This window comes from Vidua chalybeata, chromosome Z (assembly GCF_026979565.1).
Source record: "Vidua chalybeata isolate OUT-0048 chromosome Z, bVidCha1 merged haplotype, whole genome shotgun sequence".
In the NCBI taxonomy this organism is placed as follows: Eukaryota; Metazoa; Chordata; class Aves; order Passeriformes; family Viduidae; genus Vidua; species Vidua chalybeata.
Window position 1 is genome coordinate 41,793,960 of NC_071570.1, and position 27,524 is coordinate 41,821,483.

Here is a 27,524-nt window from a genome sequence, read left to right on the forward strand (position 1 = left end):
AATGCTGCCCTCCTCTACAAAGGTGCTGGGAGACAGCTGATGGGAGAGGCAACACTGGAACTATGAGTGTAGGGTGGGTATGGGAGGAAAAGAGCAGCCCTGCCTGGCCCTACTACCCAGTGCTTGTTAATGTGATCACAGATCCATCGCTCTCAGTTCTCCCTTTTGCATCAGGACTCTGCGACACGCCCAGTTTGGAAAGAGGCTTTGGTGGGCACTGGGGCTCAGTCAGCATACCACAGTGACTTCATCTCTGTTGTGATTGCAAGCTCTGCTTGGAGCTGTACCAGAAGGGGTTCCCACAGTGCCAAAAGATAATGCCATCTCTTCCCCTGAGGGCAGCAGGACTCATCCAGCAGGAAACGCTCCAAGTTTGATTTCTATCTTCAGTTTTACAGTCATTTCCGTCAAACAGGTAAACCAAGCACATCATGGAACCAGGTTCTGGCAGGGGAAAGGTCCTGCAGCACTGGCTCATACTCCCCAGGAACATTCCCAATCTCCAACACAGGGTACTATAGTGCATCTTCTCCTTGTGACAGTCTCAGGGAAAGAGGGACAGGTTTCGGCCTTTGTCTCCTCTGGTTGCAAAATACAGGGAGGACAAGAATCATGAAACCCCCCAGAGGCAGGCACTGCAGGAGACATGCTGCATGCCTAGGACTGGGGCTGTGAGAGATACAAAAACCCAAGCTTTTTTGTGGCAACACACCATTAAGAAAGGAAGTGACAGAAGAAAGGAATGCTCCTCTAGTACACCTGTCCTTTAGGCTTTCTACAGCTCCTCTGCCAGCTGGGATGAGACCATGAGTCACCACACAGTGCCTGGTCCAGCCCTGCCACTGCTCCACACCCCACCCAACCTGGCACCACATGCCAGGGGCCCCAAAACAACGTGACAACTGATTTCCACCAGCTTCCTCCAAGGTCCTTTTAAAATTCCCAACAATCTCTTGCTGGCAGGACTCCAGGTCTTACCAGGCTCGCTTCTGCACATGGGTTCTTTATTGCTTTATCTACCTATGGACTTGGATCAGATGTGCATAGTATGGCACAGCCTGCTGGCATGGGGAGCGTACAGGTGATGCAGGGGTAGCACCACCCCTATAGAGGCACATCCTTCCCCATCAGCACTGGGAGATGATCCATGTACTTCTCAAAGGCGCTTTTGCGATTGCAAAACCTGCCCACAACAACAAAACTAGTGTGTGCATGGGGATGTCACTCTTCCATGATGAAAACCATTAAATTAAATTAAAATTGGGGCAGGAGCCTTACTTATGTCAGGTCCTCAGCATCCTGGAGCTTGGCACCTGACAGCCTTTCCAGTGGGAGCAACCAGCCTGGCAAACAGGCTGAACAGCCCCAGCCCGCTGCAGGCAGGTCGGGGCAGTGCTGGCAGCTCCAGGAAGGAGGTAACCCAGGGATGAACACACCACCACTCAGTCACGTCACCAGGACATCCTTCAAAGGGAAGCCCTGCAGGCAGGAAGGCTCAAGATAGAAGGACGTCATTCCACCATGTGCTGCTTGGGACACCTCATCTTCCTGGGGAAACAGCCTTCTCCCGGCCCTCCCGGCAGGCGAGTCTCTGGAAAGTGGCCAGGTGTGATGCAGAGCCATGCATAATGTGCTTAAACCCCTCATTTGCCTTCACCAACACTTGTAAAGCCCTTTTCAAGCCCCCAGGGTGTGTAAGGAATAGATGAAGCCTACTCCTGGCAAGACCTAGGGTGGGCCCCTCTGCAAAGAAGTAGTACAGCTTGTGCAGTAAGTCTGCCCCATCCCCAACCCTCCCAAGCCTCTGGAAGTTTTTTCAGATGCTCTCCAAACCACCGCAGCTTGTGTTACTGTGCTTATCAAATGGTGATGGTTGAGGTTCTGCCCCATGGGAAGAGCAATGGGAGCAGCCTCACCCCATCAGACTTCTAAAAGGGGCTTTTATGTCCTGCTCCTTAATCCTGCTTCTGGAGCGAGAACATGTTTCAAAAACCAAGGGAGGTTGCTAAGGGACAGTGTGCTCAGCAGGGACATCACTCACAAACCCTTAGCACTCAGAAGCAGGAGGTAAATAACTTGGGATATTATTAATCCTTCACTGCCCACACAATAAATAGAAATGTATTATTCTTGTCAAGGACAAAGGAGCCCATATTTCCCCCCAACCAAGGAGCTGAACCAGCAAATTTTTTTGATTCAGCTCCACAGTGGGTTCAGCTTTGACTGAAGTTGTTCCAGTTGAGTCCCTGTTCAGGCCAATAAAGGTTCATTAACCATTTTTTAACTGTGAACTCATTTCAGCCAGTTCACACTGGAGAACATAACCTGTGTAAGCAGCTGTGTGATGGGGACTGAGCCTTTTTCAGCCCATCCCTGGTTTGCATGGCCTCTGCTGCCTTCCTGGTTGGACTCTAGAGCTCCTTGCCAGCTCAGCAGAGATGATATGCACGGTCAAAACCCAGAAAAGCTGAATTTTGCCCTGGAAGTCTGTAGGAAATCTGCACTGTGAAGGACAAGTAGGCTTCCTGGGCTCTTCCTGGCACCAGCACCTGCATACACACAGTTTGAATCAGCGGCTCCTAAGTCACCAGGAACACTGGAGGATCACATGTTCCTGTCATTACTCTCAAAAATTAGAATGTTCCATACATTAAATACCTTTTAGTGGCCCACAGTCTGAATCTGGAGACAGCCAGGGGTTATTTAGCAAGAAATTGCCTAGAGCAGCAATCTGAGGCCCCAGGAGAAGATGAGGTCCTGTGTTGGCAGCTGCTCCATGGTCACATAGATGTCCATAAGACATTGAGCTGCTATTTCTCCCTGCAGAGAGGCACGCGCAGGGCACGGCTGTCAGAGAAACGTCTGTCCTGCTCATGGCTATTCCCAGATAGCACCAGCACAGCTTTATCCATGACAGCACCTCCAAAAATAATGCCCCAGCATCAGCAGCAAGGCGAGGGGAGCGCTGGGGCTCAGCAGCCAGTGGTTCACTTCAACTCATCTCAGCCGGTTCACTTCCAGCTCACTGTGTGCTAACACTGTCAGAAGAGGAGATCTTGGTTATGTTTATCATTTGATGATACTGGTCCCCACTATTTTTAGAATGGTGTTGCAGCTGCAGCTCTCTGAGGAGCAAGGTGAGTCAGCTGGGGGACTGATCTTTACCAAACTTCACCCAAAAGTGATGAAGTCAAGGCATCTCTTCCCTGACCTGAATGGCCCGTGGTCAGGCTGGTGAGCTGTGGGCTGCTTCCCCTCGGGGCAGTGTATCCTGCCAGCATCCCCACAGGTGGGTGGCAGTGCCCCACGGCTGCTGGGTGTTTCGGTATCTTTGAGCAGCCATATCCCGGGGGGCAGCTGCCCCCTCGGGTCCGGCGCCCACGGTGAGTTGTGGCACAGGCCGGCACCACCGGCACAGCCCGGCACAGCCCGGCAGTGTGGGTGGATGGCAGACCCGGCCTGCGGGGCACTGGCACCACCTGGAGAGTGACACCAGGGTGATCCCATTCGGGACATGAGACAAGGGACACCGCGGGGGTCTCACCTGGGGGAGGCCATACCCATGGGGCCAGGGAGGGGGCCATCTCTGGGGCTGGCACACATTGCACGCGTGGCGCTGGGCGAAGGGTGGCTGTGGGGTTGGGACATGCTGTGCCCGTGGGTGTGTGCGCGGGTGGGACACGCCGTGGAGCCGGGGGCACCTGTGGGGTGGGGGTGGGATGTGTTAGGGACGAGACGCCTGCCCGTGGGGTGGGACACGCCGTGCCCACGGGGCCATGCAGTACCCGTGAGGTGGGACCCACTGTTCTCGTGGGGCCATGGCCATGGGTGGGACATGTCATGCCCTTGAGCGGGACACGCCGTGTCCGTGGGGCCGTTTTCCAGCCCCGCCGCGGGCCGGGGGGCCCCCATCAGCCCACAGGGTCAGGGGCGGCAGTCCCGCCCCGCGCCGAACCAGGCCCCGCCCTCGGCGCCTCCGCCGGCCAATGAGGAGCCATCCCGCCTGGGCCCGCCCCTTCCCCGCTGTCATTACACTCCCGCACGTGGAGGGGGCGGGCCGTAGGCGGGGTCTCGGCGCGGTGCTTCACCGCCCATTGGCCGCGCGGCCCCGCGCTCGCCCCGCCCCGCGCCCTGCCCCGCCCAGAACACCAATCAGCGCGCGGGAGGCGGGCACGGGGGACGTGTCCCCAGCGACACCCGGAAGGAGCGCAGGAACCGCGCACAGTCGGGGCCGCGGCGGCAGCGGCGGAGGGGGCGCTGGTGGGTCCGGCGGGGCCGCGACGGGCAGGGCCGGGGGGCACGACGGGGCTCCACCGGGGACGGGCCCCCCGTGCGGTGTGCGAAGGGGTTCGTGTGCCCCATCTCTGCCGCCATCCTCCGGTTCCAGAAGGTTCCGGAGGGCCGTTGGGACCGGGGGCCCAGACCGCAGGGGCGAGCGGGAGTTGTGGGAGACGCGACCAGGAGGGGCCGTGATCGGGTAGTACGGGGGAGGCCGTAAACGGAATGGGCGACTGTGAGCGGGGGGGAGGAGGGGCCTTGACCGAGATGGGGGTCTCTGAGCTGGGGAGATCATGACCGGGATGGGGGTCTGTGAGTTTGGGGGACTGTGACCGAGGTGGGGAGCTGTAAGCCGGGGCACTTGGGGCGGCAAGAGGCCTGGCAGCGGCGGAGGCTGTGGCAGGAGGTGCCGAGGCGGGGGGAGGGGGGGGCAGGCGGCAGTGTGACCGCAGAGCGACTTGGGGGGGGGGGTGCCTGGGAGAACTGTGAGGGAGGGCTGTGTCTGGCAGAGGGAGGTGTGGGGGGAGGCGGGAGGGACCGAAACGGGGTGCAGGCTTTGCTGCGGGGTGTCGCCGATCCCGGCTCCCAATTCCCTGGCAGCTTAGGGAGGCTGCGCTGCCCCTGGTCTCGCCCACCAGGGCCACGTCCTCTGCGCTGTGACATGGGCTGGGACAGCCTGTCTGCAGCTCTGCCCGCACGGTGGGGCCTCTTCCTCCTCCTCCTCCTCTTTTTTTTCCTCCCGCGGGCATTAGCTCCAGCCCAGCTGGGACGTGGTGGGTTGTCCCCCGAACGGCCTGCGGCGGTGGGGCCGGGTACCCCGGGGGCGCGGGAGGCGCGCCTCGGGCGGCACCTGCCCCGGGGGTCCCTTCCCAGGACCCAGTGTGGGGCTGCGGGGTGGGCGCCGGGGCGGATGTGAACCCCGGCATCCGCCGCCCTCTGGTGACAGCCAGCCGCGGGCGGAAGGGCCCGTCGGGGGCAGTCACCCACCCGAAATCAGCAGCTGCCGACTTAGCGAGGTTTTCGAGCGTCTTGCGGGTTTTATACAGAACCCACGCAAGCGGCGTGCGCTCGGCAGCCCAGCTGGGTGTCATGTTTGGAAAGGTGGCCTGTTAGGGAAGTCAGAGGGAATGGCTGCATGGTGGGTGCTGGCAAGGTGGGCTTGCTCACAACCCACCCGTGAACATAATCCATCAGTATAAGGGGCACACACCTCCGGGGTTTCCACACTCCTTTTATTATTTTTTTTTGAAAGGAGTGTGGAATTTGCAGCTGCTGTGGAAAATGTATGGTAGAGGAATGTTGTGCTCTAAATTTAAAATTTAAAAGTCATTTCCACTCATTGCCTTTTTAAAAACATCAGGCAAGAAGAGATCTGCTTACAGACCTGCCCTCTCCCTGAATCGTGTCTGTTGGCTTCAGCAAAGAGGGGAAGTTGGGAAATTGTGGAGAGAGTAGCAGGCTTGAACCCTGACCCAAAGCAGTGTCTTGGCAAGCTTGGTAGCACAAGGAGGTGAACAAGGTCCGGCAGCTGACATAGAAGAAAACTCCCAGTGTGATAGTGCTAGAGTTACTTTTGGCAGGGCTGGGCTTTAGGTTGAGGACTGGGAGAATGAAGTCATCCTGTAAAGCCTGGTTACCGCCTTGTTTCACAGCAGCAGTTCCCATGGTTCGGGTCTCAGCGTGAGTGAGCGGCAGGGTGCTGATGGGGACTCTACATGTCCCAGCGTGCAGTCCCTGCACTAGGGCAGGGCACTGGTGGGAGTTGGCAGGGCTGAGGGGTTCGGACGGGGCTGGTTCTGAGGGACACTGCTGCCACAGTGTTTGTTGCTAGGGTGTCAACACTTGCCCTCGCCTGACCTCCAGCACCTGCTCCCATAACACTGGATTCCTGCTGACTCTGGTGGGGCCTGGACATGTACCTTCCCATGGAGTCTGGGGTGGTCAGGACAGCAGAGACCTGCGGTCACCACAGCTGTATAGCTGTGGCCCTTGGTGAGCTGGGCTTGTGGACCAAGGTCCAGCCACAGTTGGAGCAATGCTGGGGCTGTTTCAGCTGTGCCACCTGACTGCCTTGTTTCTGTTCCCCATGTGAGAGGTTTCTTACCCACTGAAGGAAGGAAAGCTGGTGGGGTCACTCTGTACTATGGGAACTCTGTTGCTCAGAGGCATAGCTTACTGAGGCGCTCTCTTGCTTCTCTGCTTTTGCAGCAAGTTGTGCAGAGCAGCTCTCCATGCTCTATTTTTCATGTCTGCCCTCTCCAGAAGTGGCCTTTAGGGAATTATAGATAACTTAAATTTTACTGGTAGGGCTGCTCTTTCACTCCAAATCGAATGAAGGCTGCAGCCCCTATACGCCCCTCCCCCCCTCCCTTGGCTGGTGCTGAACTTTCTCAACATCTCTGCCCTCAGCTTTCTTCTCTCTGAGCATGTAGAGCAGGAGGAGGAAGTTCCCTCCTTATGTTCAAGGGACTTATGAGAGCAGAGAAGCACATCTTTGACCCTGGTCTTCCTCCTTGCTGTCTGCTACAGGCTGCTTGCCCTTGCACATTTCTGCATGACTGTGCTGAGTACCAGAGGCCAGAGATACCCAAACTTTGCTCTTTGAGTCTGAGGGTGATTGAAGAGGATGGTTATTGATCTGAGTCTTCAAAGTCAAAGACTCTTGGCTCTTCCCACATCCTTTACATGTTCTTACTGCTCTGGGCCTGCCCAGGTTTTTCCTCTGCTAGATCTGGTTGACACCATTGTGTGCTGTGTGGAAATGCACCGTGCCTGGGGGCCAGGACACTTCCTGATGCAGAATAAGAAAACCTGTTGTTGGTAGGTATGTGACCACAAATGAGAAAGGAGAAAGTGAAGCCATATGGTTAGAAAAGTGGTGTCCTCAGTATGCTGTCAATGGATCTGTAATCAAATTATCAGAGGCTTTGGTAGCTGGAGGAATTAATGAGTCAGGTTTGAAACAGGACAGATGTGAAAGGCAGCATGGAAGAAATCCTGAAAGGAGATATTTGTATGCTGGCAGATGGTTAGTTACAGGTTACTTAGTGAGATTGTTGCAGGTTACTTTGTGAGAGTCTTCTCTGAGAGACTTTTGCCTGATGTCTCTCCACATCGCATAATTCCCAGGGACCCCCTTCTTCCAGGGAACTGTGTGGGTGTCTGTGTCCTGGTAATGCCATGTTACTGGGTTTCTGATCCTTCCTTCTGTATGCAGGATCTGGCACCTCTGCTCCCTGGAGCATATTTTCTGACCAGCTCAGTTCCTCTGTTATTTCATTTTGCTTTTGCTCATGATCAAGTGAGCCAGGTGAATATAACCTCCAGAGAACTTGGTCTCACAAAGTTTGAGGCCTGATTTAAAAATTCTTTTCTTTGACAGGGAAGTGTCTCTGTTCATCCTCCCTTTGGCTTTGCCCCTCTCTTTCACAGTCTCCCTTGCTTGGCCTGTGGACGCCCAGCTGCCAACTAACATGTTTTCCCCCTGTTTCCATCTGCATCTTCAGCTGGTTGTGAATCCTGAATGAAGAGCAGCTGGGCTCACATGCTCTGCATTTCAGAGAGCTTTTTCAGGACTGGCCAGTGGTTTGCAGTCATACTTGCCTGTGGTCTGGACAACCCCCCAGCTAAGCAGCATGATGGTAGAACAATACTTGGATGGGAAACCTTCAAATGAGTCCTGTGTGCTGCAAAATGGGAAGTTAGTGATTCAGCTGGAAGTGCTTTTTAGTAACAAATCCATGTCCTGGGCCAGGGGTGATGTCAACCCTGAGATTCTTGTTGTTGGAAGTGAACAAATATGCAAAGCCCTTTATGCAAGAGCTGAGGTGGTAATCCAGATCTCCTGGTCTCAGTCCATTTGGGGTAATTGCATTCTTCCTGGGTAGTGTTTTCAACCCATCCCTGTCAGATACATTGCTATTGTTTCCTGTGCTGCTGCAGTATGTGGGTGGCAGTACTTCAGCCATGTCCAAAGCAATTCTTGTCACTGCTCAGGCTTAGTGCCTTTTGAGCCTTCTCTGAAAGACAGTGTGCTAGAGGAGGGACTTGGTGGAGGGTTTTTTATATATGTATATTTACATCTACACATGCTGCATTTACTGGGTCTTGTTCTGCTTATAAGCTCTCCAAACTGATAGCCTTTGTGCCTAGCTGGTACTGTTTCCGGGTGGGACTTCTCCTAGGATGCCACTGCAGGTGTCATTAAGCACAAACTTTCTGGGTGGCCTCAGGACAGTCTTAAGAGCTGAAGCCCCAGTAGGGTAGTGAGGCCATGCCTCCCTGCACCATGGAGTGAAGGCTGTGTTTCTGGGGCACTGGCAGCCTGTCTGCCCGCAAGGCTCTGCTCCCCAGCACAGCAGCTCTGGTCACAGCTGGGCTGTGCTGTGGTGGTGCTGCGGGGTGGTAGCCTGTGTGGATGGTCAAGCTGGGGAGCAGGGACTGCCTCACAGCAGCTTTTGCCCATCATGCCTGCGGCCAGGGGAAGGTCATACCTGATCCTGGGGAGGCTGATACTGTCCTGGTTTTCAGGACCTGCTATGCACGAGGACCTAGCCCCCACAAAGTGTGATCTCCAATGGTCTGCAATTAAAGCACTGGGAGCCTGGGGAGGAGACTTAAACAACATCTTTGTGATGGTGTTGGCAGGCTTCTTGGAGATTTTTATTCAGCAATTGTCATTTTCTCCCTTCCCCGTAGCCTGGGAAACGCTGTGGTGTTGGATTTGTCTTGGTCTGTTTGGGTTGTTGGGAGGGGTGTCTCTCCAGCAGTGGAGTTTGTCCCTCCCTGCCCTGGCTCTGTGTCTCCATGGGGTAGCTTAGCAGGTGGCCTGTGGGAACCACAGCCAGTGCCTGTTCTTGCAGATAAACCATGTGCCAGTGCACCGACTCGAGTACAGCAAAGCCTGTGTGGTGGAGAAACCTACAGCTGTGTGGGTGGACAAGAACAAAGCCAAAGGTACAGAAAGGCCTTTATTTCCCACTGAAATCTGGGCAGGGATATCGTGGATGTGACCTTAGCAGCTCTCTCTGGAGAACCGACTGTGCACCCACCTGGAGTCGTGCAGGGAACTGGGGGTAGCTGGAACCCAGGAGGGAGTCAGGGCTGCAGCTGGAGGGGCAGCCTCAGCACAGGTAAAAGATGTGGTGGGATCTTTGAGCTGCTGGGGTGTTTGGGGTTTCTCACTTCTGTGCATGGGCCACTAACTCACTTGGCTTGGATGAGCAGTTACTGCCCACCCAGTGTTCCAAATGAACCTGTGCATGTGGACTTGTCTTTCCAGGTGACCCAAGACTGACAGAACAAGCAACCTCAAGGCCACACTGCAAGGGCTGACAGCTGAGAGCTGCCTTCTCTGTCTGCTTCAGCCCTACACCGAGGTTAGCAACATTCAAACATCACTGATTTCCCTTACCTCATCATGACTCTGTGAAGAAACAGGGAACTCTGTGCTCTTCTCCCCTTGGCTCACAGGGATAGCTCTGTAAAGTAGATGTCACCCAGGTGAAGTTCTCCCACAGCCAAGGTTTTTTGGGTGCTCCTGCATCCCACTTGACTGTCAGCATGGCAAAGGGAACCTGGATGTGTGGAACCAGTGCTGCTAAGATGTTGAACCCTGCACACAGTTGCCAGGAGCTCAAGGGTGATGTGATCTTGGGAATTTGCAGCCTGTGTTGTTTGCCACACTTGTCCTTCTGCATGACAGCAGGATTGAATGGGGAGCATTTCCCAGCTGCAGGCCCCTGCTGTCCTTCACCTGAACCCAGCTGAGACTTTACCCAGAGCTTGTGGCAGATGTAATCGTGTTCTCTATTAGCAGCATTTGGGTTTTTCCTGCATTTTTCCAGGATTTTGTAGCTTGGCTTTGGAGTGGGAGGCTCAGAGGAAGTGTTTCAGGTGGACCAGCAAAAGTGGACCAGTATTGCCACTGGCAAGAAATATTACGTGCTCTGAGGCAACTAGCCTGGAGCAGCCTTAGATGGCTGTGAGCTTCCTGCCCTGTCCATGGATGCTTGTGTGCCTGCCTAGAATCCAGCAGTGCTTGCTCTGCCAGCACAGTGTGCTCTCCCCTGAAGGGAAGCCCTCATCAGGACTGTGCCTATGGCAGGGCAAGATGATTCCTTCTCTCACCCTACAGCTCAGGTGCGATTTGACCAGGAGAGATTATATGGGGAAGACATAGTTTAGGATGCATAGCTGCCCAGGCTCTGCAGCTCTTCCTGTGAAGCGTCTGCCAGAGAAGCTGGGACCAATCCAGCGGCAGCTGGAGGGCTTCAGGCCATCTCATCCTTCAGGCTGATGCTGAAGTTAGATAGATTTACCTGTGAAGGTGAAAGGAAGGAAAGAAGTCCTTTGCTCATGCCAGTGCCCTGTGCTGAAGATTAGCAAGATTAGCTCTCACACAATGCAGTGAGAGCAGAGCAGCCCCTTTATCCAGCTGGGTTGTGGCATTCACTAATACCTGTTCCATGGTGGGATTTTATATCTCTCTTAGTGATGAGAGACATGGCAAAGACCAGAGAAAAAGTTTGCTCTCAGTTCTGCTGGAGCTGCTTGTAGATCCCAGTCCACTAAGTTCACAACATCCTCTCAGGGCTCCCCTGCCTTTTAACAAGGGCCATTTCAACACAGGGCACACCACAGAATCATAGAAAGGCTTGGTTTGAAAGGGACTGTAAAGATCACATTCCAAACCTCCTGCCATGGCCCAGGGGAGCCACACACTAGACCAGGTTGCTTAGGCCCCCATCTAGCCTGTCCTTGAACACTGCCAGGAATGGGATATCCGCAGCTTCTCTGAGTCATGTGTGCCAGTGCCTCACACCCCTCTGGCATAGTACTGGATCCACTTTTCTCCCACCCTTCTTTGATAACCAATTAGCTTAATGTCTTCATGGACAGCAAATCTCCCATTTTTCTGTAAAGCAGCAGCTTTTCCTGTTGCTTGGCCACAGCATGAAGCTGTTCTCTGGTTCGTATACCACCTTGCCCAGGTGATATCACTGAGTTTATATTTGGGCTGAATTAGCAATTTTGGTTCAGTTTCTTGCAGCTGGTGGTGGTCTGGAAACTGATACACCTTGCAGACCCATGGACAGAATTGCAGTGCCTCTCTTGGGAATGGGATGAAACCCTGTGCTGGGAAACCTAACGACTGGGCAAAGTGGAGTTTATATCTTCAACAGAAAGCAGTCAACCTAATGTACTCCAGCCTTCTCTTGGTGTGTGTAGGCTGCCCTTGCCCCAGAGTCTGACCAGCTGATGTAGCACTGGATCGTCTTTCCACTGAAAACCACAAGAAAATGCTGCCTTCTCCTTCAGAACTGGAGGTCTGGGTTCCTTGCAGATATTGGCATTGGAGTTATGCAAGGAATTCCCTATTTGCCCTACCATCTCTGTTGCAAATAGGTCAGGCATTCAAAGATCCTGTTCATGGGAGTGTTGGGACAGCTGGATCCTTATTCAGTTCTTGCTGCTCCCAAGAATGGAGCAGAGGATCATCCGCTGAGGCTATTTTAGGTTTCTGAACATTGTTGGTATCCCTCTGAGCTCCTATTTGTGTGCAGTCCTGCGGCTTCCTGCTAAGATCTGTGTGAGAATCCTATATCCTCATGTGTGAAGGTTTTGCTTGGGCGCAGTGTCCCAGGGATTAGGAAGAACTTCGAATTCCTCACTTACCTCAACATCTAACCCATATCAGCTGTATCTGTGACTCCTTTTTGTAATCTTTAGCTCTGAACATCCCTTGGACCTTGCTTTGCAGATGCCCATGTGTTGCCTGGTGGGAAGCAGGCTGCAGCTTCCCCATTTTTTTCCTGCCAGAAATGTGCATCCTTCTTGTTGGCAGCAGTTGATTCCTGTTGTCTCAGATGGGAGCATGCATTGCTGAAAACAGTCTTCCACAAAAACTCTAGGTGTGGAAATACTCCAAAACCCATAGCTGAGTGAGGTGAGATCCTGGTTCTGGCCATCTCTGTATGGTTGGATGGCTACTTGCCATTTGCCACCACCATCCTCCAGCGTGGCACAGGGCGGGGCCTCCTGCCCTCTTCCGTTTTGGTATACCCAAGACTTTTGGCTTCCATGCACTTTTTGGTTTCCACCTGCTCAGGTAATTTTTCAGCATTGCTGAGTTTCGTGTTAAGGCAATATGTGGCTCTGCAGTTTTGGCCCATCTTTATTTTTAGCTGTGTAAGGCATGGTTGATGGTATCTGAAGGAAGTTACATGGCCTCCAGAACTCCATGACTCATCCCGGATCAGGACTGAGGCTTTGCTAGCTTCTGCTATAACCCTCAAGTGATGTAACTGGCTGTGGGAAAGGGTAGAACAGAGAGAGAAGCAGAGCTTTTAGAAGGTTGAAAAGTTGTTGAATTTACACGTTGAAAGATATTGACAGGTATCACTCCTGAGTGTGGTTAAATAGAGTCCTTTCTCTTCCCCTTGTGTCTTGTGCCTGTGTGAGAGAGGTGAAAGGGAGAAGAGCTCTGATTTCCATGCAAGCTAGGTAACTGTTTAGTGGCACATAGCAATGGTAGGGAAGAGTTTTTAAGAAAGAGTTTTTAAGACAAGAAATAAAGCAGGATCCTGTCTCTGATTCAAGCCACAGTGAGGTTTGGTGCAGCAGTACAGGCCTGCCTGAAGTGGAAATTGTCTGGAACTGGAGAGCAGAGGCTTAGGAGGTGCCTGCCAGGATGCAGCTAGAAAAGTCTGAGACCCCCATTCCCATCATGTCTGGTGCTGCTGCAATGTAGAAGGAGGTCCTGGAGCTTTCTGACCTGCAGGTAGATGTGTTGCACTGGACTGGAGAGGGGCTGCAGGTCACCCCCATGGAGCAGGCCCTATGGAACAGGTGAGGATGTTGAAGCATCCCTGCCTGCCACAGCACAAAGGAGATACAGTTTAAAAGGCCTCTATTCCCTGAATCTGTCAGTGTGGCTCTCCTGTGCATTGCCTTGAGAATAGACAAGGTGAGGTGCAATGCACCTGGGTCCAGAGTAGGGTCCTTGCCCCTGAGGTGGGCAGGGATGAGGGCTTGTGGGAATGGGCTTCCACCTCTACCCCCTTTCCTTCCTTGGTGAAGGTGCTGCCTTTAAGGAGTATGTTGAGGCTTTTGCGTGTTTCATATGTGGGGCAGCATGGAGAGGACAAGCAAGGGGGAACAGAGACAGGGGAAATAAGGGAGCATGCTGGAGGGTATTGCTATGGCAACTTGCCATTGGCAGCAACACTGACAAGGCAGAAAAGCAGTCAGGCAAATGTGGAAGGTGCCACAGCTTTCAGTGCAGCCTAGTCCCAGCTTGCCATGGTCCTGGCACCCCTGGACTCCTGCCTGACAATTTGGCATCTGGAGCTGTTCTCCTCTGGCAGCAGCCTCAGGGTGAGTGGTCAGGGGTGTTTTGTCCATCTTCTCCCCTCTTTCTCTCCTTGCTAGGGTGTGGGCAGGCAGCTCCCATTTACAGAACTGTTTGTTTTGAAGCCCTGAGCTGCAGAGCAGGCCCAGCCAGGAACAAACCAGTCTCTTGATCTCTCTCACTGTACTATGGAAGAAAGCGAGTCATTCTGCTGTCCTTGCTTATTCTCAGTTAATCAACGTTAAGTGGCTCCAGCCATGGCTACACCTTCCCAGGATGCCTGGCCCTGCGCTGTGCTGTTCCATCCACCTTGCACAACCAGTTCACCTTGCTCCAGGGTATCTGTACTCAGGGAGAGCAGACACTCTTGTGACCCCTCTGATATGGTCTGAGACCGTCTTCTGGGGCAGGCAGAGAAGTTAAACATTTTTGAGGCTGCCTTTGGGTAGACCCTTTACCAGATACTGGTAAGAGAGCTGGCTCTTGTTGGTGAAGGGGAAATCATGCACTCACTAGCAGAGGAAATGGGCCAGGAAGCCATCTCCAGCCTGGCCATAATGGGAATGTGACTGAGACCTGACCTGTCATCCATGATATGCCTAAAGGCCTGGATGTAAGCCAGGGTAAAGGACCTGCTGGCAGCAAGCACAGCTTGCTCGTGTCAACATGGATGGCTGTGTGAGAGATAAACCTCTCTCATTACACCTCTCAAAGGTCACTGCTGGCAGTGAGCTACAACACCCTGCCCACAGCTCTGTGCCCAGCCCAGAGTGAGAAGTGAACAATGCTCTTGGAGATGTATGGAGGCTAGTTGTGTGGGCTTGCCATGGGGTGGCACATGCTGCTCTGGTGCCTGTGACCAGAGTCTGTCTGGGACCAGGTGTTCAGTGAAAAATGGATGGGAAAGGATGCCCGTGAGCTACCCAAATAGCTCTGTACTCACAAATGTCATAATCTGTGCCTGAGCTGTGACCCCTCCTTTCTGGGGGGTCATGTATTGCCCTGAAAACCATTTCACCCTTTCCAGTATGCCCTAGTGTCCTTCTATGATGGAGGGTTACTGTAAGATCTGTATGGACTGCCCACTTCTGTCCAGTTCTGCAATTTCAGTCATCTTAAAACTCCCAAAGAGTCTAGATTTGTTTGCACAATGTTCCCTGGACTCCAAACCCTGGTGTTCCCAAGGGAGAGCAAACAAGGAGGTGGAAGCTGGAACATGTAGGCTTTGGGAAAGCTGCCCGTGGTGGACAGCAGTCTGCGTCCTCCCTCTCACTTCCAACAGGTTCCTTCTGCTTTCAGAGGGGACCAGCTTGCTCTGCACTGTGGCTGGAGCTTCCTTCCCATGGAGGAATCTGGGACACTGGTACCTGACACTGAAGGCTGTTTTGGGTCAGCAGCTCAAGCACTGCTTTCCATATATGTGACCTTCAGCACTTGGTGTGAGAGTTGGTGTTACATTATATTATGGTGCAGGTGGTGGCAGAGCATGGTAAAAGTCCATTGAGCCTCACTGTAGTTCCCTCTGACCCCACTTTCACAGCCAGTGGTTTCTCATCTTTCCTCTCGACCAAGGCCTCAAGATGTGCTATGAAATATCATGGAGTGATGCAGAGCCCAGCAGATGAGGCTCTGGGTCATATGTGTGTATTGGGGTGGGAATTGCCATTTTCTAGGCCAGAGGATGTTTTCTCTTTCATAATTTCTAAACACCTTGCCTGCCAAGATCACTGCCCAAGGCTTAATCTCTTGGGCACTGTGAACCCATGAGTTACAACCATGTCATCATTGAAGTGCTGCCCCCTCTTTTTCTGTCTTACCTGTTCATATGACACAGTTTTAAGCACAAAGGACCAAAAAAAGCCCAAAGGTAGTGGGGTCATATACTCTGCTGCTGATTTGGGGAGAGTAAGATAGGCAGTGCTGGAATAAACATTTAGGGAGAGGCAGCCAAGAGAGATTTTCTCCTGGTTGAGCCATGGTGTTGAAGCTGGGAGAGTATTGTATGGGTTATGTGCTGCTTTGCTTTGCTTCTGCCATTACCTGAGGCAAGTCCAGGACATGCATGCCTACTTTTAATGAGGTGGGGACACCATCCTGAGCAGTGTCACTCTGAAAAATTGGACAGTGCCCTGTGGGACATGAGGACCAACCTGAATGATGCTGCTGTGGGAAGAGTGGTAGGGATTTCAGCAGAGAGGTGATAGATCAGTGAGACCAAGCAGGAACTTCAACTCCATGGGTGTTTCTACGTGCATTCCCTAAATTGTGAGAAGGTAGCTGAGTCCAGCTGTTCTGTACAGATTGTCTGGAAGATGTGCGAAGAATGGCTTGCAAGAGCCAACCCTTAGCTCCACTCAGGCTGGGAGAAAATGCCTGGATGCCATGTACCAGGGTTTGCTTATTGCCAGTCAGCACTGCTGGAGCTGTCAGGCCAGCACTGCCACTCAGCCCTTTCTATACCAGCCTTTGCATTGCTGATGAGATTGGCATAGCTGGGTCAGCAGTGGACAAAGGGTGTAATTCTCAAGATCCCCTCTGCTGTGGCTGCCAGCAAAATAAAGCAGTTATGCCATCAAGTAGAGAGTCTGAGCTTTGCTTTCAATTCATCTTAACAGCAGCAAAAGCTAAAAATATAAGCTCTTTTTGAGTAACTAGAATATTCTCAGGCTTTTCATCTAGGTCTGGTCTGCCAGCCTCTTTCCTAGGCTGACAGTCTGGGATATTAAGGTATTTGCAATGATCTGTTCTGGCCATGTGATATTTCCGGAGATAGAGAACAGAAAAATTGGTGGCATCAATCTGCCACCCTGAAAGTGCTCCTCTTGCTGCTGTGCCTCTTTCCTGTAAACAAAGACTTAGATTTGTTGAGGAAACAGACTTACAGCTCTTCTCTTTCTTCTGTGCAGCAATTTCCCTGGCAGCTCAGTAGGAATGATTTATTACAGATTTCAGCTGTTTAATTCTGTTTCTCTACAATATGACAGTGTTGGGGTAACTGAGCAAAAGGCAGTGATGTTTCCGGAGGAAGGCTGCTATCAGAGGCCACCCCTGTAGCAGAGGCTGGAAGCAAGGAGGAACAGTTTACCAGGATATGCCTGTATTCGTGTACTGGGAACTTTTGGGAAGGAACAGGCATCTCACCCTTAAAGCTTCCTCACTACAGGACTCCAAACATTGCCGATGATGAAGCTGTTTGAGCAGCAGTGAGAATGCTGCCCTCCAGAGTTTGGGAAAGGTCTGACCGTAGTGGTGGTCTGGAGAGAAAAGGCAAATTCTGTCCTTAAGTAAACCTTCAAGTACTATTTTTGGAGTGTAGTTTTGTTTGTTTGTTTGTTTGTTTGTTTTTTGGTTTGTGGGTTGGGGTTTTTTAATTACTTTTTGGTGGTGGTTTGGGCTTTTTTTTTGGTACTGAAAAGAAGAGGAATCGTTTTTGCAAATCCCTGTAAGGCAAGAGAGAATTTCCTTTGGAGTGAGCTGGCCTGAAACTCTATATGTCTCTGATGTGTGTTAACAGAGAAATTAAAAGATAGTACCATAAAGTGATAGTGGATAATGAATTTCATCTAGTATTATGTTGTCCTGGGAGTTAGAGCTGGGGCAAGGGTATTGCAATAATGTTATGCTTTGCATGACAATAACAGCAAATACCACCTTAACACACTTCCCTGGGGAGGGGTGAAAGGGTCAGTTTTCAGAGAGTCCCCAGGAAGGTGGAGCGAGGCAATCAAGAAGACAGAAGCCTGAGAAAAGATGCCAGGAGACTTACAGATGAGCAGTGTGTAATAGCTGTGCATTTTTTGCAGCTTGAGTTCGGTGTTCCCATTCTTTGTCCCAGCTGAACTGGGCAATGCTGGGTTCTTGACTGCAATCTTGAGAAACATACTCAAGAAACCATAACTTTAATAACATTCATGAGATGTCTGACCCAGAGCCTGAATTAACAAATCTTTAACTTACCTGTCTTCTAGGTAAGTAGATGAGTGGTGGTTTGTTACTGCACCAGGCAGGGATTTTAAAGGGTTCTGCTGTGGGTGTACACTGCTGTAGACCTGGTCCCGGGAAGCTTTACTGGTTAGCAGGTCTTCAAAAGGGTTTCTGTAGGTGTGTGATAAAAACAGAGACCCTGAGGTCAGTACCTGGAAACTGGACCAGAGTATCAAGTCTTTACTCAAACACATGAATCTTTTAAGGTAGAGAATGCCATGACTTGTTCTCAATGAAGCATCCAGTCCCCTAACAGCCTTTTGAGACCTACGGCACTCTTCTGATTTTTAACACTCTATCTGGGTCTTTAATTTGTTTTTGTGGTGGGTTTGTTTTGTTTTTGTTTTTGGTTTTTTTTTTTGGCTATGCTAAATTACTGCATGTCCTGATCCCCTCTGGGTTTGTGTAGCCCAGAGAGCTGGGTTCAGTCAAAATGGCCAGCAGCAGATTGGGGCCACCTTCTGCTTTAAGAGAGGTGGGAAGAGAGGAGATTCACAAAAAGCTGCTTGGTGTAGAATTTGTGGGTACCTTTTAATCCCTCCCCATCACTGGCGTTCTCAGAGATCTCGGTACCCCTCTTGCTCCACTCCCCATACTGTGCCGGGGGCTGGGGGCTGCCCACCCACTCTCCTTCCTCAGGGCAGGGTTCACATGCTGTGACTCAGTTTTCCTGAAGCCTGAGAAGGAAGGGGGTGGAGCAGGACCAAAAAGGGTCAGAGGGGAAGTTACAGCAGCTGGTAGGAATTGGCATTTTGGGGTGCTGCAAGGTGGCCATATGCTATCCTGTATGCTAGGGTGGTGATTTGGGGTGCAGTGGTACAAGCTGGTTCTGTCTGCTATGGAACTGGTGTTTCAGAATGTGGTTGGGCAGCTCTGTTCCAGCTGCAGAGCTGTCAATTTTGGCAGCCCTTGCTCCATACTGCCTTTTCCTGTGCCAGGGATCGTGCTAGAAAGTGAGACCTAGCTGTGCCTTCTGTGTCCTCTTCATTCCCATGTCCAGGGTGTATAATTATGCACAGTCCTGTAGCACTTCTTCCCCAGATTGTGACTTTGGGCTGCTGGTCTGGATGTGCGTCTGAGCTTATCTCAGATGAGGCAAGAATCAGTGTGCAGGCTCTGTAGTAACAGCCTGGCATCCCTCGCTGGATCTGATTTGCTCCTGGTCATGGAGCAATGGCTCTACCAGGGGACAGGAGCAGAGGAGTCCTTTTAAGACTGACAGTGGAGGTGCCCAGTCCCAGCTGTTTCCTTCCTCATCCCTGTTCCTCTGTGTAACCCCAAATCTGCATGCATGGAGCATGTTTTGTAATAAACCTGCTGAATGGAGGGCAGGCAGAGCAAAACTGGGAGACTATAATGAGGTGTAAGCCCAAACCCTGCCTGTGTTGCTGCAGCAGTGTGAGGCACAGTAGTTTGTAATGATGATGAGCATGGCCAGAGACATCCCTCCTACCCTGTTGTGTGTATCTGATGCTTCCTTTGAGCCACCAGCAGATTTTCAGTACAGCTCTTTTGTAACTGGAGGGTAGGTCCAGCTTCCCATGGATGCTGCAAAGCGCCTTGCTTCCAGAAACTCTCTTCATTTGAGGCAGTGCCCTAAGGGTTAAGCCATGGTTGGGGGATAGAGTTTGTAACAGGAACAAAGAGGGCTTTTAAGGTCTGTGCTGGCCTAGGAATCGAGGGGAATTGATTGAGCCTTTCCCAGTGTGTTGAATTACAAAGGTCATGGAGACCCTTTTGCTGGGAGGCAGCAGCCTTTGAGGTATCTGCTGGAAGTGGAGCAGAGAGAAAAGAAATTGTGAAAGTCAATGAGAGCAACTTAGTGGAGAGCTTTAAGACCTGGTGAAAACTGGACCTGTATCCGGGGGTAAATAATGAGTGAATACAAGGCTGGGTACCTTTTCCCTGGGATTTTTGGGTGGTTTGGTTTTGCTCCACCTCCTTCCCCCTATTGCATTTACAGCTGCCCTCACACATGACACCTGAATAAGCAGCACCTCTGGTGTACCCAGAACTTGGGCGCACCTCTCCAGCCTGCTCAGGGCTGGTGAAGGCAGCGGAGGGTAAAAGGCAGTGCCTGTAAGGGAGGATCTTTCTAAAATGCAGAAGAGGAGAGTCTCTGGTGCCTACAGGGACATTTTGCCTTGACAGAAGAGGAAGCTTCATACCCACCTGAGCTAGACCTGGAATTTTCATGCACAGTTGAGCAGGAAAGCCCAGTTCTAGTTGTTTCCTCTTAATGTTGTCTGCTCAGGATGTCCCATGAGGCACAGCAGCAGAGAGTCCAGCAAAAGAAGCTAGGGAAGGGATGGATGGCAGAAACCTCTGTTTCCTTTCCTGCAGCAAGATGAAGAGTGGACACAGGTAGTTTCCATCTTGAGCTTTGAATGGCATGAGCCATCCAGCCAATGCACCCAAGATGTACAGAAAAATGTGGCTTAGTGGTTTAGTCCTTAAAACTTTCAGGTTTTAAGTATCAGCTGCTCAGGTATTTGGCCATTCAGCTCCATCCACTGGCACAGGTGTGCTCCCCCATCTGATCTTTTATTTAAAGTAATTCCACTTCTGATCTTTATGTTGGATCAGGTGATCTCAAATGTGATTTTTGGAGCAAAGGACTATTTGGGCTCTGCCTAGGAGATGAAAGCTGGTTCCAGGGAGTATCCCATGAGAGTCTCTGCAGCCACCACTTAAGTTAGCAGCCTAGAGGCTTCTCTACTTTTTTAAGCACTAGAAGGGCAGGACTGTGGGAGTAGAGAGCTACACGAGAAGGGGGAGCTTGTTTTGGAGCTCTCAGAAACCCAAATATCCATTCACCTTGGTAGCCAGCCTGTTATTGGGGTCATTCTCTGTGTATCTGTCCCAGTAACCAGGAAGTGTTTCAGCAGAAGCATCAACTTCATGGACTAGTTGCTGCTTAGCATTGACTTTGATAAGGCCTGAATTCCTTCATCTGTTGTTGCTCCAAATCCTCTCTTTTCACCCTGTCCTTTGGCATCACCTGTGGTGCAGAAGCTTGCCATCAACAAATATAAAAGTGGATAACTGGGCTTCTCTCTGCTGGTAGTTCCCAGGTTGCTGACCTGGAATGTGCTGTTTGAAGACAGCAGAGTCTACTCACTGTATTTTGGGTGAACACTCTGCCACTCTTTTCAGCCACCTGGACTGAACATGAAGGAAACGTGAAGGGGAAACATGAGGCACTTGCAAGAGTTCCCCTTGGTTTGGGAAAGATGTCGGAATCAAGAACAATTTGGCTGTCTCTGCTCTGCTCCTTCTCCCATCTCAGCTGGAGAGGGGTGTTGCAGATGGGATGTTACCTCTCTGTTAGTCACAAAGAAGGGTGTGGCAGGAAAGTCTAGCTAAGAAGTCAGTCAGTCTGGCTTAAATTGATCAGTCCCCAGTTGCTTAACTGGATGTAGGGCAGTTCCTCAGGTTCCCCTGTGCTCAGGGGCTATATCAGGGAGCTGACCATGTCCAAGAGCTCCTACAGGTTTGTTGCTGCTCTCTCAGGGGCTCCCTGAGTTTGTAGACAAGCCCATCTTTTCAGTGGTGGTAGGCTGATTTAAGCATGTGCATTTAAATTGCCGGGTCTGTCCTGCTGGTGGCTGCTGAGTTTCGTTCAGGAGCTTGCCCAGTTGCTGTGACATTAGTGACAGTGTGGCCATGGTGTTGGCCCTGCTGACACATGCTGAGCACTATGGATCTCCCCCCTGCTTCCCTAGAAGGGATCTGAAGTACTGGAGCATCCTGATGAGAGGAGGGGTGCTGTGCAGGGGAAGCTGCAGGAGCCCATAAGGATGCCATGGGACAAAACCTTGTATTTTGTTGTCCTGAGAAGAGAGAAGAGGCTCTGTGTATACGTAGTGAAGATCAAAAATTTAGAAGTCCAGGGAGAAGCAGCAGATCTGGCATACAATCCTCAGCTTTGGCAGAAAATCATTCTTTGTGCCTATTAATATGTGACTTTACAGCCCAAAGTGTTGTCTCTCGCTCCCTGGCCAAAATATGGTTTGCTTTGGCCTTAACTCCTGGGTGTCAGGGCTTTCTGTCTAAACCGGGGCTGCGTGACCCTACTGAAGACAATGCTTGATTGTCTTGTTCTCTTGCAGTATATTTGTCCCAAGTATCCTGTGTGTGGCTGCAGGCAAAATGCTGCAGCTGGCCAAGTGCTCCTGGGTGGAAGTGACCAGAGTCCCTTGTCAGTCCCTTGTCCCATGACTGTGACCCATGTAATGTGGAGAGGAAAGAGTGAGAGAAGAGCCTGTGTGATGCCAGTAATTTTTTGTTGTAGTCAATAGGAAGTGGATCCTCTAGCTCCAACAGGAAGAGGTGCAGGTCTGTGACTGGGTGTGCTGCATGGAGCAGCATCTCGTGCTCACACCACAGCTCTCCTGTGCTCAGACACAGATGTGTAGAGCCCCAGCTCTCGCTGGGCTTGGCACAGCTGCACAGTGCCATTTTCTTCTTGTCAACTCTGTTTGCTCTGGTCTCTCTGAGGAGACTGAGGTTATCTGGACAGCCCTCGGAAGGGCTTAGCAGGTTGAGGCAGTGTGTGTGGCTTGGGAACAGGCCAGGATGTGGAAAAGAGGGAAGGGAAAGAATGTGGGGCAAAGCTTGTTTGAGCCTCAGCCCCAAGCATTAGGGCATTGCCAGTCAGAGGAGCAGCCTGCAGAGGATCTGTCTGTACACAGACCCTGTGTGTGACTTGCACTGTCCACACTCAGGAACTGGAAAAGCCTCTGGGCCCTGCATGCACAGTGCCATTAGCTGATGCCAGCTGACTGTAGCCATGCTTAGAAGAAATAATTTTATGTCTCCCAGGAATCTGCCCATCTTGGAGAGTAAAACCAGGAAGAGGCACAGCCTGGTGGGGCATGTTTGGCTGTACCCAAAAGCAGCTTAGCTGGCAGACATCTTGCCTGTGGATCTGAGCTGTGGCAGTGCTGGGTAACCCTCCCACAGCCAGCAGGGTTGGGCTGATAAAGGGAATGGGTTTGCCTGGAAGGCAGCCTCGGAGCCTGGAGGAAGCCCTATCCTAGCCCTCCCCTCCCTTGCTCCTTATCTTGGCAGCACTCCCAGCCTGCCTCTGCCCCTTCTCCCCACAATGGACTTGAGCCAGTAGTGTCACCCCTTGCCCCTCTTGGGTACTGTGGGAGCGAGGGTTCTGGCATGGCCAGGCCAGGTTCCCTGACCAGTTTGCTGCCTTGAAGAGTCTGTGTGTGTGTCTGTATGCAAAATTGCCCATTTTGTGCGCACACACGCAGACTCCCTTCGTGCATGGGGCTGTGGCAGAAATGAGTTAGTCAGGAGGGTGTGAATCACAGGGGAGTGAGTCAGTGGGAAGCAGAAGGCAGGTGTTTGTGCAGGACAGGGCTTTAAGGGAACCCAAAGGTCTGGCAGCTCATGCTGAGTGCCTGGGAGATGGGCTGAGCTTGACAGAGGAGAGCTGGGAAAGCAACAGGGCTTAGCAGGCGAAGGCCATGCCTGTGCCTTGGGAATAGGCCAGGAGCTTAGCTACATGATGAACTTCAGCTATGGGTACGTTGCTGTCCTGGAAAGGCTTGGGGTATCTTTGGTGCTGAGGCTTTCCCAAAGAGAAGCACTGCTAGGGAGTGCAGGGACCAAGTATGCCTGCCTCCAGTGAATCAGGTGAATCTTCATCCCCACACAGGCAGTGAGGTGTCCAGCCAGCCCTTGGCAAGCTGAGCAAGTCTCTGTACTGGTCAGATCCTGCCCAGTTGTTTGAGAGAGCAGATGCAGTATGGGAAAATGAATGATACTTGTTGGGGCAGAGAATAATAAACAAATAGCTCTGGATTGATTGAGCATGGAGGAAGAGCTGGGATGCAGATAATACACTGGAGATTTGTGGACATGAGTGGTTGTTGGCTCCAAAACCTGTTGTGTGACCTGGGCTCTGCTGCAGACCCCTGTGGGTATTGCCAGGGTTGCAGATGGCTGCTTCTCTCATTGAGGGACCTGCTCTGGACTGCTGTGTTTCCATCTAGCACAACTGGTCTCTGCTGAGTTGGACTCCTAATTGTCCTGCTCATCACTCCTGCAGACAGGTCCCTCATGGGCATGGTAGAGGCAGTCTTGGTATCAGAGCTACAGCAGCACAACCAAAGCTCTCTGCATCTAGGGCAAACTTCTTGGAGCAGGTACTTGGGAATTCTGTCTTAGAATAACATAGGTGTATTGCAGCAGGCACTGGTATTGCTACCAACCAGAGCAAGGATCAAGTATTTGAACACAAGCAGCTCCTACTGATATCAGGTTGAGATGAGTCTCTTTTTTCAACATCCCCAAGGTAGACAAGTGCGGGTACCTCCCATCCTCCCTGGTGGCACCCTTTTCAAGGTCTAGAACATTCTCAAAAACTGTGTAAGTCTCCAGATCCCTTCTGGACCCCAGCAGGGTCCAACAGTCTCCAGAGATAAGCTGGAGCTCTGGCTTCTTGTGTGCTGCAGTGGGCAGTGGCTGAGAGTGCCAGGCTTGTGCAGTCTGGGGGAGGGAAGGCAGAGAAGGGGGCGCTTACTGCTGCTGCAAGCTGTGGGTTTGCAGTGAAGCTGCAGCTTGGCTCTCTTGGGAAGTGCCCAGGGGCAGGATGAAAAGCAATGGCACAAGAGGGAAATTCCAATTAGATAGTTGGAAAAATATTTCCCTGCAAGGCAGTTAGACACTGGAGTAGGCCCCCAGAGAGTTTCCACACTTGGTGACTTTAGCCCCCGGGCATGGGCAAACCCCGAGCAGTTTGCTTGAACTTGGCCCTGCTGTTAGCACGATTGGACCCAAACTCTCTGAGGTCCCTTGCCACTGTTGTTCCTCAGTTCTGCAGTTCTCAGGTTGCTTGGCAACGTCACATCTCATGGACTATTGGATTGACCAGTTTGGAGGTACATGGAGGGCTCAGGGTCTTGTTCTGTCTGTCCTCTTCTCACTTGTACTCATCTGTGTGGTATTAGCGATGGTGGGAGATGGAGGCACTACCTTAGGAGCATTCACTTGCCCCAGCTTCTCTTAGCTGGAGCACCCATCTCTCTGTAAGTCCGCATTATTTTCTTCCCACATGTGCACAAGAAACCACTGGGCAGTGAAGCACAGGATGTGAAGCATCCACCTTTCTCTGCTGGAAGCACAGAGCTGTGATGTGTAGGGGGGTTGCTGGTGTTTTTGGAAGGCTCATGAGGATTCTGGCCTCCAGCCTTCCAGATGGAAAGTTTATCTTCCCCATGGTGCCTGTCCCAGAGATAGTGGTGATTGGAAAGGAAGTCACTGATAGCTTTTTTAAAGGTTTCAGCTGCTTGACCATCCTCAGCAGATGGATGCTGAGATGAGGAGCCTAAAGGACTGTCTGGAAAGAATTATTTGCTCCCAGTATTTTCTGTTTCTTTGCCAGATTTTTATTTTCATGACTGCTCTTTTCCTGATCCTGTCCTTCTGCAAGGCTGGCTGCTGGCAGTCTTACAAGCCATGTCTTCAGGAACAACTTTGCTCTGTGATTTATTGTGTCTCTGAGCTTTGACCTGGTGTCTGATGCTGCAGAAGCCCATGTCTGGTGTGTAAGTGTTCAGAAGGTGTTTACAGGGTTTGGCCCATCCTATCTACAAGAGTAATGAACCAGAGCAAAGGGGTCTGCTCGTAGCCTTGGTGCCTGGGTTAAGCTGACCTGCAGCAGTAGCTACATCTGCTTTCTCATCTGGCAGAGGCTGGATGGATGTCCAGGCTCCCTTTATGTGAATTTTCAAGGTCTAGAACATTCTGGAAAACCGTGTAAGTCTCCAGATCCCTTCTGAAGTTGCTTCTTTGAGCCTTTCCCTTGGGCTTGTTGACACTGGGCTGCCATCACCCTGTGTGCTCTGCATATCAGGAGCAGCAGGATCTGGTGGTTTAGGCCAAGAGGTCCCTGAGGTCTGTTCCCACCTGCAGAAGCAAGTGCTGTGTGCCAGGGGATGAGCTGGTTTCTGGTAGGCCATGGAGAGCTCTTAGGTTTCTCACAGGCTTTGTCTCCCTAGGAGGGTCAGGTCTAGAAGGACATCTGTGTCCTCAGGGCATGGATCAACCGCCAGGTTGAAGATGTTTTTGACTTAGTTGCCTCTGCTGTCTGTGGTGCCCCAGGGGTGGTTCACTCTGTGTGGACCAGGAGGTTTGCCATTTCATGGGGTGTAATAGGAGCTGGACCATGTCTCCTGCTCCCCTTCATATGGATACACCTACTGTCCCTCTTACGCCTGTGTTTCCCTTCTTAGGGCCTTCTGCTCACACTGTTTGCCTTCATTATGGGCAACATTGTGAATGTTTGGATGACAAACATGGACTTTTCCTAAGTCCAGCAGGGTGTTTCACCTTCATTCCTACAGGAAAGAGAGGTTTTTCTTTTCTATGACAAGGTGCAGGACATTCAATTCATGGTGAAAATACTCCTTTCCTGCAGTAGCCCTGATTGTGTCAATCTTGTTAAAATCAAAGATGGACAAAGCCTCACCCTTATGGCCCAAATATCTGCCCAGCACGTCATCACTCTGGCCTGTTCTAGACTTGACCCTTTCTAAATTGCAGCTGGAAATGGGTGAGTTGGGTAGGTGTGCACAGCCGCGTGTGTGGTATCTCCTCCCCCTGTGCCACGTACATGTCTAGTACAGGGAGTGGAAAAGATGCTGAATGTCCCCACAGCTGTTGCAGCCTTATCTGCAGGCTGCAGCTTGGTAACCAAGCAGGAGGCCTAAGTGCCTGTGCTCAAGCACCTCCCTTGGAGTGCTCTTACAGTAAAGGGAAGTGTATTGCAAGAGGGCTTGCACTGGGGAGGGACAGTTCCCACGGGGCAAATGCTGCAGTGCACAATCCTTGCTGTCCTCCCCACTGCAAGCCATTTGCCTACTCCCTCTTCAAACATGTAGCTTTGACACCCGGAGCTGATCAGAGCAATTCAGCATCCCTGGGACTTTCTCCACTGCCCTGAAGTGCCTGGTGACTGTTTGGGGAGGTACAGAAAGGTGATGGTGCCGTGGGTCTGTCGGGTGTCAGGGACTCATCAGGGGAGTGTGTGCAAGGAGGCTTGGGCTGGTGGGGCTGTGGGTGTGTGACAGTCAGGAACGGGAGGAGCCTGGGGTAAGTTAAAGTATGAACTGCAGCAATCAGGAAGCAACAGAGCACAGGTGAGAGCTAGGGGCTTGCCTTGGGGGGTCATGGAAACAGGACAGGGTCTGATGGTGGTTGAGGATGAAGTGGGAATGAAAAGGAGCACACTTGTGGGGATAGAGAGCCCAGCTGCCATGTGAAGGGTGTGGGGAAGGGGCAGTGTGGTGCATCTAGGTTTAGGCAGTGTGAATGGCTACAGAGCATCAGGATACAGAGGGATGTGGCTTGGTAAGGAGGCTTTGCATGCCTGTGGCTGTATGCAGTCGTGACAGAGGGAGAAGAGAGGAGATGGCAGAGCTGGGAGCAACAGGGCTACCATCACCTGCTGACTTCTGTGCTGTCTGCTTGCAAAACATCACCTCACCACCGGAGCTCTCTGTCAGAGGCTCCTGTTTCTGTACCCAGCTAATAGTGCTGGAAAAGTGGCTGGGCTGTTCAGGCTGCACACCTAGATCGTGCTTCCCATGGTGCACAGCCCAAGACAGGGAGCTGACAGGAGGGGAGTTATTGTAAGTGATTGTCTTACCACTGGCGTTGAGTTAAACAGGTTAGTATACAGTTTGCAGGGCTTCTGATGCAGACACCAACTGCAGGGTGTTATTCCTCCTCTTAGGAGATCAGATAAAAGGGACTCTTGGTGCTAAAATTTGTAGATCACTTAGAATAGTGAGGGCCTCATCCAGATTGGGTCTGCATCCCTTGGACAAACATCCTTATTGAACTTGAACTGTGGCAGTGCATTGGTGCCTTGGTCATGGCCAGAGACCTT

General features: G+C 51.7%; 1 protein-coding gene across 4 annotated transcripts in view; it reads left to right on the forward strand.

Annotated features, from left to right (window-relative positions):
* The first annotated feature begins 4,151 nt into the window (after positions 1-4,151).
* Positions 4,152-27,524, forward strand: part of ATOSB (atos homolog B) — a 38,755-nt gene continuing 15,382 nt past the window's right edge. For 3 of the 4 annotated variants that reach the window (XM_053932004.1, XM_053932005.1, XM_053932003.1), the window contains exons 1-3: positions 4,152-4,260; positions 9,141-9,234; positions 9,560-9,656. The gene's annotated coding sequence lies outside the window, so the exon portion shown is untranslated. The remainder of the gene's footprint in view (positions 4,261-9,140; positions 9,235-9,559; positions 9,657-27,524) is intronic. The other variant, XM_053932006.1, reaches the window with a different exon arrangement.